Source organism: Crocodylus porosus, unplaced genomic scaffold (assembly GCF_001723895.1).
Source record: "Crocodylus porosus isolate Cpor-Errol unplaced genomic scaffold, CroPor_comp1, whole genome shotgun sequence".
Lineage (NCBI taxonomy): Eukaryota > Metazoa > Chordata > Crocodylia > Crocodylidae > Crocodylus > Crocodylus porosus.
In genome coordinates, this window is record NW_017728910.1 from 493,539 (window position 1) to 505,088 (window position 11,550).

Consider the following 11,550-nt stretch of genomic DNA (forward strand, 5'->3'; position numbering starts at 1 on the left):
GTTCCTGAAAACTGCATCTTAAATCCAAACATCATAACTTGGAACTGATTTTCCCATAGGAACAATGTTATAAATGGGGGATTGGTTCCGAACCAAGGCCCAATACCCTATTTTCACCAAAAGTAACCCAGAATTTTGTACTCATTCAATTATAGATGAGTAATATAGGTACAATAATGCATTTATATTGTATATAGCAATCATATTGATTTGCAAGGATTTCTTTGAGATGACTTTGCTGGACTTTTTGAAGGGCTCTTGGCTGGAGTCTTCTCAGGCATCTTGGCTGCAGGTTTTTTGTAAGTCTTGTCTGCTTTCTTAAAGAAAGTATCAAAGAAAGTTTGGACAGATGTTCTCCAAGGAGACTGATGACTCCGAGAACTGGTTTGCTGGCGTGGCGTCGGATCAAGTGTTGTAAAGTTGAAACCTATGTCAGAAAATCAAAACAGGATGGAAATTTATAACCATCACAAGTACTGTTTGTTGTACTGTTTGCCTGTATGGGTTCCTTTGAGAGTGAGGGGCTCCCAGGGATGGCCATTGCTCCTGCCCACTATGCCTTCTGCCACCACAGAGGGGCGGGAGGGCGGGTGACTGGGGAACCCCACGGGCTTGGGCACAAGTCAGGTGACAGCACGGCCAACTCCCACCACCAAGCTTGCAGCTGCCCGTGGAGGCTGGTCCCGCACGGCCGCCCCCGTGTGGAGCGGAGCGGAAGCGGGAACCTGCAGCACTCCACTCAGCACCACCGCCCCTCCCTCGCGCGGAGCAACGCGCGTCGGTGACGTCACGGACGGCGCAGAGCAACCGAACAAACAGCCGCGCGGAGCAGTTTAGCTGAGCTGGCCCCGGCCCTGGCCCTGGCCCCTCCCCTCGGATCGCTCCGCCCGGCCCAGGGGCGCTTCCCGCCCCCTGCGGCGTCACGTGGGCGCGCTGGGCCGCTGAGTGACAGGCGCGGGGGGCGGTGGCCGCTCCGGTCCGCCTGCGCACGGCGGGGATTGGGGTTTGCGCAGCTTAGCGCAGCGGCCTGGCCGCTGTGGGCTCAGGGACATGCAGTCGGCATAGGTTGCGTCCTGCTTTTACCCGCGCGAGCGCCCAGGTAAGCGCTCCCCCCCACCCAGCCTCTCGCACCGCGCGGACCGGGGGGTGGCTGCGGCCCGGCCCCTGTTGCGGCTCCGCCCAGGCCCGGCGGCGGCGATGTGTCGGGGCGCACGTCCGTGGCCTGCGCTTGGGGCCGCCTGTGCTGCCGGGCGCCGCGCGCAGGCAGGGGCCAGGGTGAAGAGGGCGGCTGCAGGGACCGACCCCGCCGTGGTGCCTGCTTCTGCCCTTCGGAACCCTTCAGCTGCGTCTTAGTCCCCCGGCCGGGCAGGGCCGGGCCACTTTCCCCTCCACAGCTTTAAGTGAGGACAGGAGTCGCCTGGAAACCCCGTGTTTTCTAGGGCTTTCCTCCGGCTTGCCAGCGGGCAGCTGTGTTCTGTGCGGCTGGGCAAGTCCGACTTCTTGCAAATCGCCTGAAGTTGGGGACGTTGGGGCAGGGCTGAATTGGCCAATTGCTGCAGGTTCCTTTGATAGGTTCATGTGATGCTGTCAGGGTGGCTAGGAGCTGGAACCAGCTTCCGGGGGAAGTGGTAGTTGCCCCTACCCTGGGGGAGTCTTCAAAAAGAGGCTAGACAGCCACCTAGCTCAAGTCATTTGACCCCAGCATCGATTCCTGCCCGTGGCAGGGGGTCGGACTACGTGATCTGCTTAGGTCCCTTCCAACCTTACCAACTATGAAACTACGATGCGTACGTGTGCAGTCCTAGTTGGTGTTACTGGTCTCCTTTCCCACTGGAGGGCCACACTCACTTCTTTGCTAAAATGAAGTTCACAGGATTTGAAGGGAGGCTCCTTATTGTGGCTGACATTTTTAACAGAGGAACTGTTTCAGAGAGACCACCCTTCTCCACCCATAATCTAGCACCCTTTTCTCCCTTGAAGTGACTGCAGACGTTTCCACCCTGTTAACAAGCCATCACTTTCCGGCAGCAACACAGGTTTCTGTCTTTTGTAAGTGATGGTGTCAGAGGTTCCTTATGCAGTGCAGCCAAAACTGTCCATTTAATTTGCTCAGTCCCAATGCAAGCCTCTTCCTCTCTCATATATAGATAATGGTTATAAGCTCCATTTTTAGTAATCTGGTCTCTGCCTCAGACTTCTCAGTTTTCAGTAGAAGCCATTTCTGAGAACAAGGTTTGAGGAAAAATAGGCTGCTTTTCTAAAGTTACAAACAGCGATTTCTTGGAGGTAGTTCATTGTTACCAGGAACAATGGTGCTAAGTTAGTGCTAAGGAGTTAGTGCTTTGAGTAAGGAGTCTCTTACAGCATGCTCAAATGCGGCTGTTATAATAACTCGCTGACAGTTCACTGGTTGCCCAGGCTCACTGGAGCTTTGTCAGAAGCTTGCTGCTGCAATCTTTCAACATTCCCCTTGCGTTGAGTAAGTCCCAGTCCCAGGAAGTTCCTAATTGCCATCTCCTGTGGATGTACTCCCAGGGCTCATCCAGCCTTTTACTCTAGTAGGCATAAAATTAGTGTTGTGGACAGGACCTGTATATAGTAGTAGCAAGCAACAACACTGCCCTTCCCTTTGGCCTCAAGGAAGGGATGCTGTGCTTAGAGCCACGGAACTGATGTTAAAAAGTCTGTTTGCTTTGTAGTCATTTTTGAACAAAACTTTATACTGTACCTCTAAATTAAGTGTGATGGAACAATTTTTCCATTTTACAGTTGAGGTAACAGAGATTGTATATATTTACTTTTGTTAGGACTGAAAATAGAATCCAGTCACTAATATTGTGGTTGCACATCTTGGTCATTCAGTCACCGTGCTCTTTGGGCAGAAAATGCCAGGTTGGGATGCTAAGCCAGTGGTTCTCAACCTATTTGCCATAGCGGGCCACACTTGCAGCTCTCAGTGCATTTGGTAGTCTGTACCTACATAACTTACTTCCTTGTATCCATTAAAAAAATGTTTTAACAGGATGTCACATGGACCACAGCAGTGTGCTGATTGGGTTGCATGTGGGGCATGGGTTGAGAACCACTGTACTAAGCTGTGTTTTATGTAATGGCCCACAGTCCAGAGCCAGGAACAGAACCCAGGAATCCTGTTTCTCAACTTCTGCTTGTGCTGTGGATGTTAATGCTCCAGCTCTGCAAATGATCCATGGGGGTGAATATGTAGGAGATAAGACTGGAAGGACTTCCTATGTCAGTAAGGCCAGGTCACTGCAGTAATAGGCAACCAACTAATATATTCCCTTTCATAAACTGAGCAGTCTCCATCTTGGAGCTAGTTAGGTTTTTGTCCTCACTGCTTCCACTGGAAGGCTGCTTCTGCTCTACACTGCACTAATTAGAAACTTTTTAAATTCCAGGCTAAATTTATTCATGATGCCCATTTGTTCATATTCCAGTATTGCTCTTTAGCTTAGAGTAGGGCTGTCAAACTTCTAAGCATCTGGCAGGCCACATATTCCTCAGGCATCCCTAGCAGGGTTCCATCCCAGTGGGGGCCTTGGGCCCCAAAGATTGCGTGCCCTGTCCTCCCTTACTGGACCACAAGTACTTTTGCTGCTGCTTTCGGCATCCTGCCCCCCCCTCCCCGCCCCAGCACATCTGTTGTTGCACTGTCTTTAGAGTCTCCTTTCTTCATTATTTGCCTGGGTTTACCTCCTTGTCCTGCTGTACCATCTGCTTGGGTGCTCCCTATACTGCACCATGCATCCCCTACTGCTGCTCCTTACCCACCCTGCTACACTGTGCACCCTGTGCCAGTGATGCTAGACCCCACACCCGCACTGTACCTCATTCCGTGACTTGCCTTAGTTCTTCAGCTGTGAACTCTTCCACTGCACCATGACACTGGCACCTCAGGCTGCAGGATTTCCTGGCACAGAAGTCTGTGCCATACTGTGCTACCCTGCCCCCTTGGGCAGGGACAGGGGGAGCCACGGACCCCCAGCTGGTGCTGCAACCAGAGCAATGGGGAAGAGCAGTGGCCAGATGGGAGCCCAAGGAGCCACAGTTTAAATCCTCATGGGCTGCATGGGGCCTGTGAGCTGCTAGTTGAGCAGTCCTGGCTTAAAGAGTTCTTTTCCCCCTCGGTGTGTCGCTCCTTTTGCCCAGCTTTATTTGCGGAACATCATTGTATCTCCTTTAGCCTTCAGTTTGGTAGGCTAAACAAGACGAGCTGTTTTTAGCTTTCTCTTGCAAGATGGGTTCTCCATTCCCCTGGCCATATAGTAGCCTTGTTCTGTGCCAGTTCAGTTTGATTTCTTCTTTCTTAAATGTGGATGACTAGAACTGTATGTTATGTTTCAGATAAGTTCTGACAGGATAATGGCATTAATACTTCCTTAGTTTTATTAGCAGTATTTTACCTGATAGATTCTAGGGTCACTTTTGTTACTGTTTCATGCAGCTTCACTTTGGTAGATCATAGTCATACTGTGATGGCAGTGCACTTAGGTCTTTCTCCTCCTTAGTTCTCTAGCTGATGAGCTCCTAATTTATAGGAAAAACTGTTACAATTAGGCTCTAACTGCAGAGGATGTAATTCTGCATAATGGAACCACTGACTTTTCAATCTACTTTAAACAATAAACCTAGGAAAATGCATTTAAAAATAATCTTAAAGAAACATTAACATTACCAAGTCTAACACTCAGAAGTTAGAAAATTCTAGAATTACTGTTTTGTGGTATACTTTGTCTGGCCTCTTTGGCTGTGTCCAGACGAGTGTGGCCATGTACTTGGCGCCACAGACACGTCTGCGGTACTAGTTGCTGCATGTTCTGTTGTTCTCTGTGCTGTGAGGGAGCAGTGCAGAGGGGGTTTTTTGACCCATGAAAAACCTGCAGAGAAAAAAGGTGGAGCTGTGCATATGGCAACAGCGTGTGTTGCCCAAAGCTGGTGTGTCTGGTTGGCCGGAGCTGTGCTCTGCTGCCGGCCAGCCCTGTCCGGCAGGATTGCCACCGCTGCAGCTCTGGGAGGCCTCCAGGACCCCGGGTAAGTCATCTGGAGCCAGCCCAGTGGTGGCCTCAGCCTCCCCTTTTCCACCTTGGGTAACTTGCTGTGTGCCAGCATGCACGTGGCACAGGCATTCCCTGGGAACAACTAGTGGCACAGGGTGCTCCGCTGCTAGTTGTCCCCGGGGACCAAATGTCCACGCGTGTCTGGATGCGGCCTTTAAGTTTATGCATTACGGTCATGTAATAATAAATTCTGCCATATATATGAAGCATGTCCCATCCAATTAATAGGATAGACAGTGATTGAAGGTTGGAATTCTAGGAACGAAAGACAGTAGAGTTGGAGTGTTTTCTGGCTGTAGGAATTAGGAAGCACATTCTTTTGTGCTTTGAGGACTGTATTGTGGTCTAGAAATTAATTCTGCTTGTTGCGAGACAAGAAAAGATTTTCTTATGCATGTTAGGACCAAGTAAAGTTTCAGTCCTGATATTTCCTAACTTTGAGTGCTTGAATTCTCAGTTTTAACATGTATTTTTACATATAGAGAACTAGTATTTTTTAAAAATGCTCTTTCACATTTACTTTTTGAACTGGAAGAGAAGTTGTAGTAATAGGGTTGAATTAATTCTTTGTTTAGAAACAGAAATTCTTGGATTACATAATTCATTTTCTCAGAGAGGTTGATGTGAAACTTCATCTTCTCTGTTGCTCAACCAGTCAGTCAGTAGTAGTATTGCAAAACTTCATGTTTCTAAATGGTAAGTCAGCCTTAAAATACTGACTCCATCTAAAGAAACATCTCTTCTTTAATTCCCATTGATGGTACTGAATTACAACTCTTCATACTTAGAATAAGATTTTAGACCGAACATGTGTGTAAACATACTTTGTGTTGGTATTCCTGAAACCCATTGGGGGCTGCTTATCTGACCAGAGGCCCAGGGAACAGGAGGAAGGTAACAGCCTACATGAAATCAGCCCAGAACAGGTGAGTGATTTTCTACAATGCTTGGACATTTTCAAGTCTGCTGGACCAGACAACCTGCACCTGAGAGTCCTGAAAGAACTGGCTGAACTTATAGCAGCGCCACTAGCTAAGCTGTTTGAAGAGATGTGGAACTTGGGAGTGGTCCCAGACAAGTGGAAGAGGGATGACCCCACAAACTACAGACGTGTCAGTCTGACCTTGGCCCTGGGTAAAATCTTTGAAAAGTCAGTTAAGGAAGCCATCTACTACAAGCTGGTAATGGACAGGGTGCTAAAATGTAACCAGCATGGCTTTGTTGAGGGTAGATTATGCCTGACAAACTTTTTGTCCTTCTACAACCAGGTAACTAACCATCTGGATCAGGGACACAAGGTTGATGTCCTGTACTTAGACTTCAGTAAAGCCTTTGACTTTGTCTCCCATGGGATTTTCTCTAACAAACTGGAGAGTACCGGGCTGGTTCAGTCTACAGTTAGGTGGGTGGACAGCTGGCTTAGAGGCCACTCCCAGAGAGTGGGGATCGATGGGATGGCCTTGTCCTGGAGGGCTGTTTCCAGTGGTGTCTCCCAGGGATCGGTGCTCGGACTCATGCTATTCAACATATTAATTACTGACTTGAATGAGGGGGTAGAAAGCACAATGATTACGTTTGCAGATGATACCAAGCTGTAGAGAAATACAGGCATGCCAGAGGATAGGGCAAAGATCCAGGATGACCTTGACAGACTGGATTTATGGGTGGAACAAAATCAGATTAGGTTTAACAGGGAGAAGTGCAAGGTACTTCACCTGGGTAGGAAGAACCCTCACCATAACTACATGCTGGGTGGTGGTCCACTGTCTGACACAACATCTGAACGAGACCTGGGGGTCATGATCAATTGGTAGATGAATATTACCCAACAGTGTAATGAGGCTGCCAAAAGGGCCAATAAAGCTCTGGGGTGCATCAGCCACCAGGTGGCCAGTAGATCCAGGGAGGTACTCCTCCCTCTCTATCTGGTGTTGGTGAGGCAACAGCTGGAGTACTGTGCCCAGTTCTGGGCACTGCACTTCAAAAAGGATGTGGATAAGCTTGAGAGGGTACAAAGAAGGGTCACCCATTTGGTTAAGGGCATGGAGGGTAGACCTTATGAGGAGAGACTCCAGAAACTGGGTTTGTTCGGCATGAGGTGACTTGATGCTCCCCCCAATGTACTTGTAGGCAGCTATCAAGAACTAGGAGAACAACTATTCAGAAGGGCACCTCAAGGGAGGATGAGAACCAGTGGGCATAAACTAATAGAGGGTAAATTCAGGTTGGATATAAAGAAAAACTTCCTCTCTGTAAGGCTCACCAGAATCTGGAACACACTCCCAACCAGAGGTGGTGTGGTCACCCTCCTTGTTGGTGTTCAGGATGAGGCTGGCCAGGTAACTTGTCGAGCTCATCTGAACCCAATACTTCCTGCCCACAGCAGGGGACTGGACTTGGTGATCTTAACTGGTCCCTTCCAGTTCTGTTTCTATGATTCTGTACCCATTCTTGAACTCACTAAGCTTTTAGAAACCTCTGAAAACATAGTGGGGAAAATGCCTTCTGCACAAAGTATGGAATAGAACTGTAAATCAGGGATTTTGAGTTCTGTTGGCTCTGTCTGAGACTGGAGTGATCTTGTGTATGGCTTTTGATCAGGTCAAGAATGCCACAGTTTTTTATATTGGATGTTTAAAATTGGGGACAAATTCTTTCTTATTATGGAACAATTCATAAATCCCTATGTATGCATCTGTGTAAGGCATGTGGATGAATATACACCCAGTTCAGTAGAAGTACCTGTTTCCCACTCTGCACAATACAGTTTAACTGTATCACTGACTTGTTAGGAATTTTAACTCATTATTTATAAAGCACTTTAAGTTATTTTGATTAAAGAAATTGTGCTTTCAGTGTAAACTATTCTTTTTAACAGTAATATTTCAGATAGTCACTGTTTATTTACAGCCACAATTCTGTCCAAAAATTATGCCTATTGGCATTTTAGTATCTAAAGTTAGCTTAAATGAAGGAATTCAGAGGGTGCAAAATCACAAAATGTTGTCACATACCGTGTTTATAGCTGGGTTCACAGCTTTCCCTGTGTAGTCAGTTGATCTGTTTTCCCACTGCTTGTGAGAACAATTGTAAATCCACAAGTATTGTTAGAGGCAGGCATGGGACTGCAAGTCAGTTAAAAAAGAAGATGCCTAGATTTTGTCTTGATTCTGTTCACTGGTAAAATGGGTAGGGGTTGGGGTACATGACTTCTGAGGAGAGGGTGAAGGAACTGGGCTTATTTAGTCTGCAGAAACGGGGACTGAGGGGGGATTTAATGTCAGCCTTTTCCTATCTGAAGGAGCTAGACTGTTCTCAGTAGTGGCAGATGACAGAACAAGGAGCAATGGTCTCAAGTTGCAGCAAGGGAAGTTAGGTAGGAAACATTTTCTTGCTAGGAGGGTGGTGAAGCATTGGAACAAGTTACCTAGAGAGGTGGTGGTATCTCCATCCTTTGAGGTTTTTAAAGTTTGGCTCAACAATGCCCTGGCTCGGATGATATAGTTGAGGATGGTCCTGCTTTGGGCGGGGGATTGGACTACCACCTGAGGTCCCTTCCAACCCTAATTTTCTATGATTCTGTGAAAATAGCAAAGATGGGCTAACGTGTGATCAGAAAAACTGTATTAGTAAATAGTACATGGTTAGTGCTCCCTAGCTGTATAGCTACTGTAATGTTAAACCTTTAACTTCCTGATGTGGTTATTTCAGTGGTAACAAAGGTACAGTTAAATATAGTGTAGGTTTTGCTATTCATACTATTCATAATTAAATAATTTTAATTAGACTTTAAATTTCATGATGCAGTGAAATGAACACGGTGGTTGCCTATTAGTTGCCTTTTTCTGGAAACTGGAGTACAGCTGCCATAGCAGCATGCACTTGAACTGTGAACACACCTTTGCAGTGGAAAATGAGGAGAAGGTCTCAGGCTGGAGCATGAAATGGTAGGTTTAAACTGAACTGAACTTGTGGGTTAGAACAGCCCTTGGACTAATCTGATTTGAACGGTGGCTACCAACACTATTAGAGGGCTGTTCTAGCAATTAGAGATTCTCTGGGGATTAGTGACAGTTTAGTTACATGCATGTTTGTTTAAGAATATAGTGCTGGAAGATTGCTTCCTGGGCCAGTGAGTCCTGCGCCTGCTGTGTTTGAAAGCAACTTCTTGTCCAGAAGAGTTCCTAAGACCATCTGCTTCAGTCCTTACTTCAGTCGTAAAGGACCGTATAAAAAAAATAGTCTGCCGATATGCCAAAAGTAATGGAAAGGAGACACATAGGCACTGTTAATACCTTGCCACTGCAGTGGTAGAAGATTAGTTAGGTTAAAATATCAGATAATCCTAGAAGAGAACTGTGACGTGTGCTGCAGAGCAAGGCAGAAGACACCCCAGTGGTTTTAGCCAATCTGATCTGGGGAAAGAGTCTTTTCTGTTCTCAACTCTGGCATTTGGTTTAACCTTAAGTACATGAGCAAAACTTTTTTAGACAGGGCATGTTGTTTGAAAGCATTAATCCACTGAACTCCCACCTCTGGTTGTGGCCATTGTCCACTGCTTCAGAGGATGGCCCCCGCCAATCCATGAAAAACCCCCACACCCATCAGACCAAAAAGTCAATAATGCATTCATGGAAGAAAGTGGAGAGAGAATATTTTCCTGGCCCCTACAGGCAGCAAGCAGCATAGGATTTTCAGATGTTTCGTCTCTGTCCTTCCTTGGAGGTAACAAATACCTGAGTCCACATGTCATGGTTATATGACTAACCCCCTATCCTGTCATATTATGCTTTCCATAAGCATCCCCTTTTCAATTGATTCAAAACCACCCACTTTTTAGGAAGACCTTTCTAAAATATCAGTCCTCTTTTTATTAGAAACCTGCTATTTTCAGTCTAAATGTGTATGTGCTTAATATTCGCTCAGCAAATGTACTTACAAAGAGAAATTGTATCGCCTCTCACTCAGCCTTGATGCACTGAACAAGTCAGGCTTTTTTGATTTCCATTAATTATTTCTGTAGCTTTTATTTTTACCTGTCCCAATTTCAGTTAATCTTTTTTTTGAATGTAGGCAACCTCAGTTGTACACAGTATTTTATGTGGGGTCTTGTGAATGCCTTGTACAGTGGTAGGCAAGTGTTTCTTTTATTGGACCAATGTATTAAGCTCTTACAAAGCCACATTGACTAGTGGTTCGTGTCCTAAATTTCATATGTCCTACATTGGCAGGTGAGAGAGGATTGTCATAAAAGCCTAATCCTGAGAAATCCTGTATCAGCTGTCTCCTCTGGTGTCTTTGCTGAGAAGTTAGTGCCAAGGGCTAGTGAGGAACTAGTTAGGGAACATCTGGCAGGACTGGATGTATTCAAATCAGCTGGTCCGGATGATCTCCACCCCAGAGTACTGAGGGAATTGGCTGAGGTCGTTGCAGGACCCCTAGCACAGCTTTATGAGCACTCGTGGTGTGGTGCCAGAGGACTGGAAGAGGGCCAATGTGGTTCCCATCTTCAAAAAGGGGAGGAAGGAGGACCCTGGAAACTATAGGCCAGTTAGTCTTACCTCGATCCTGGACAAGCTTTTTGAGAAAATTATTCTGGCGCATATCCACGAGGGGCCAGCAGGGGAGATCATGCTTAGGGGCAACCAACACAGGTTCATTAGCGGCAGGTCCTGTCAGACCAACCTGGTGGCTTTCTACGACCAGGTCACCAAATCCTTAGATGCAGGGGTAGCAGTGGACATAGTCTTTGGAAGGCCTTCAACACTGTCTGTCACCCCATTCTCATCAAGAAACTGGGGGACTGTGGTGTCGACAGCCACGCAGTCAAATAGGTTGCCAACTAGCTGGAGGGCTGCACCCAGAGAGTGGTGGTGGATGGGTCATTTTTGACCTGGAGGGATGTGGGCAGTGGGGTTCCGCAGGGCTCCATCCTCAGGCCCGCGCTGTTCAACATCTTCATCTGTGACGTGGACGAGGGGGTAAAAAGCACCCTGTTCAAATTTGCTGATGACAATAAGATGTAGGGGGATGTGGGCATGCTAGAAGGGAAGAGTAGGCTGCAATCAGATCTAGACAGGTTACAAGCGTGGGCAGATGAGAATAGGATGGGATTCAACACAGACAAGTGCAAAGTGATGTGCCTGGGGAGGAAGAACCAGCACCTTACCTACAGGTTGGGGAACTCTCTTCTCGTCGGCACAGAGGCAGAAAAGGATCTTGGAGTCGTCATTGATGCCAAGATGAACATGGGCCGGCAGTGTGGGGATGCGGTCAGGAAGGCCAACTGTACCTTGTCATGTATCCACAGATGCATCTCAAGCAGGTCCAAGGAGGTGATCCTCCCCCTCTATGTGGCACTGGTCAGGCCACAGCTGGAGTACTGCGTCCAGTTCTGGGTGCTGCACTTCAAGAGGGATGTGAACAACATGGAGAGGGTCCAGAGGAGGGCCACTCGCATGATCAGGGGCAG

The 11,550-nt window shown here is 47.3% G+C and overlaps 1 protein-coding gene across 1 annotated transcript in view; it reads left to right on the forward strand.

Moving 5' to 3' along the window:
• The first annotated feature begins 983 nt into the window (after positions 1-983).
• RNF13 (ring finger protein 13) overlaps positions 984-11,550 on the forward strand; it is a 143,795-nt gene continuing 133,228 nt past the window's right edge. The window contains exon 1 of the mRNA XM_019532576.1: positions 984-1,099. The gene's annotated coding sequence lies outside the window, so the exon portion shown is untranslated. The remainder of the gene's footprint in view (positions 1,100-11,550) is intronic.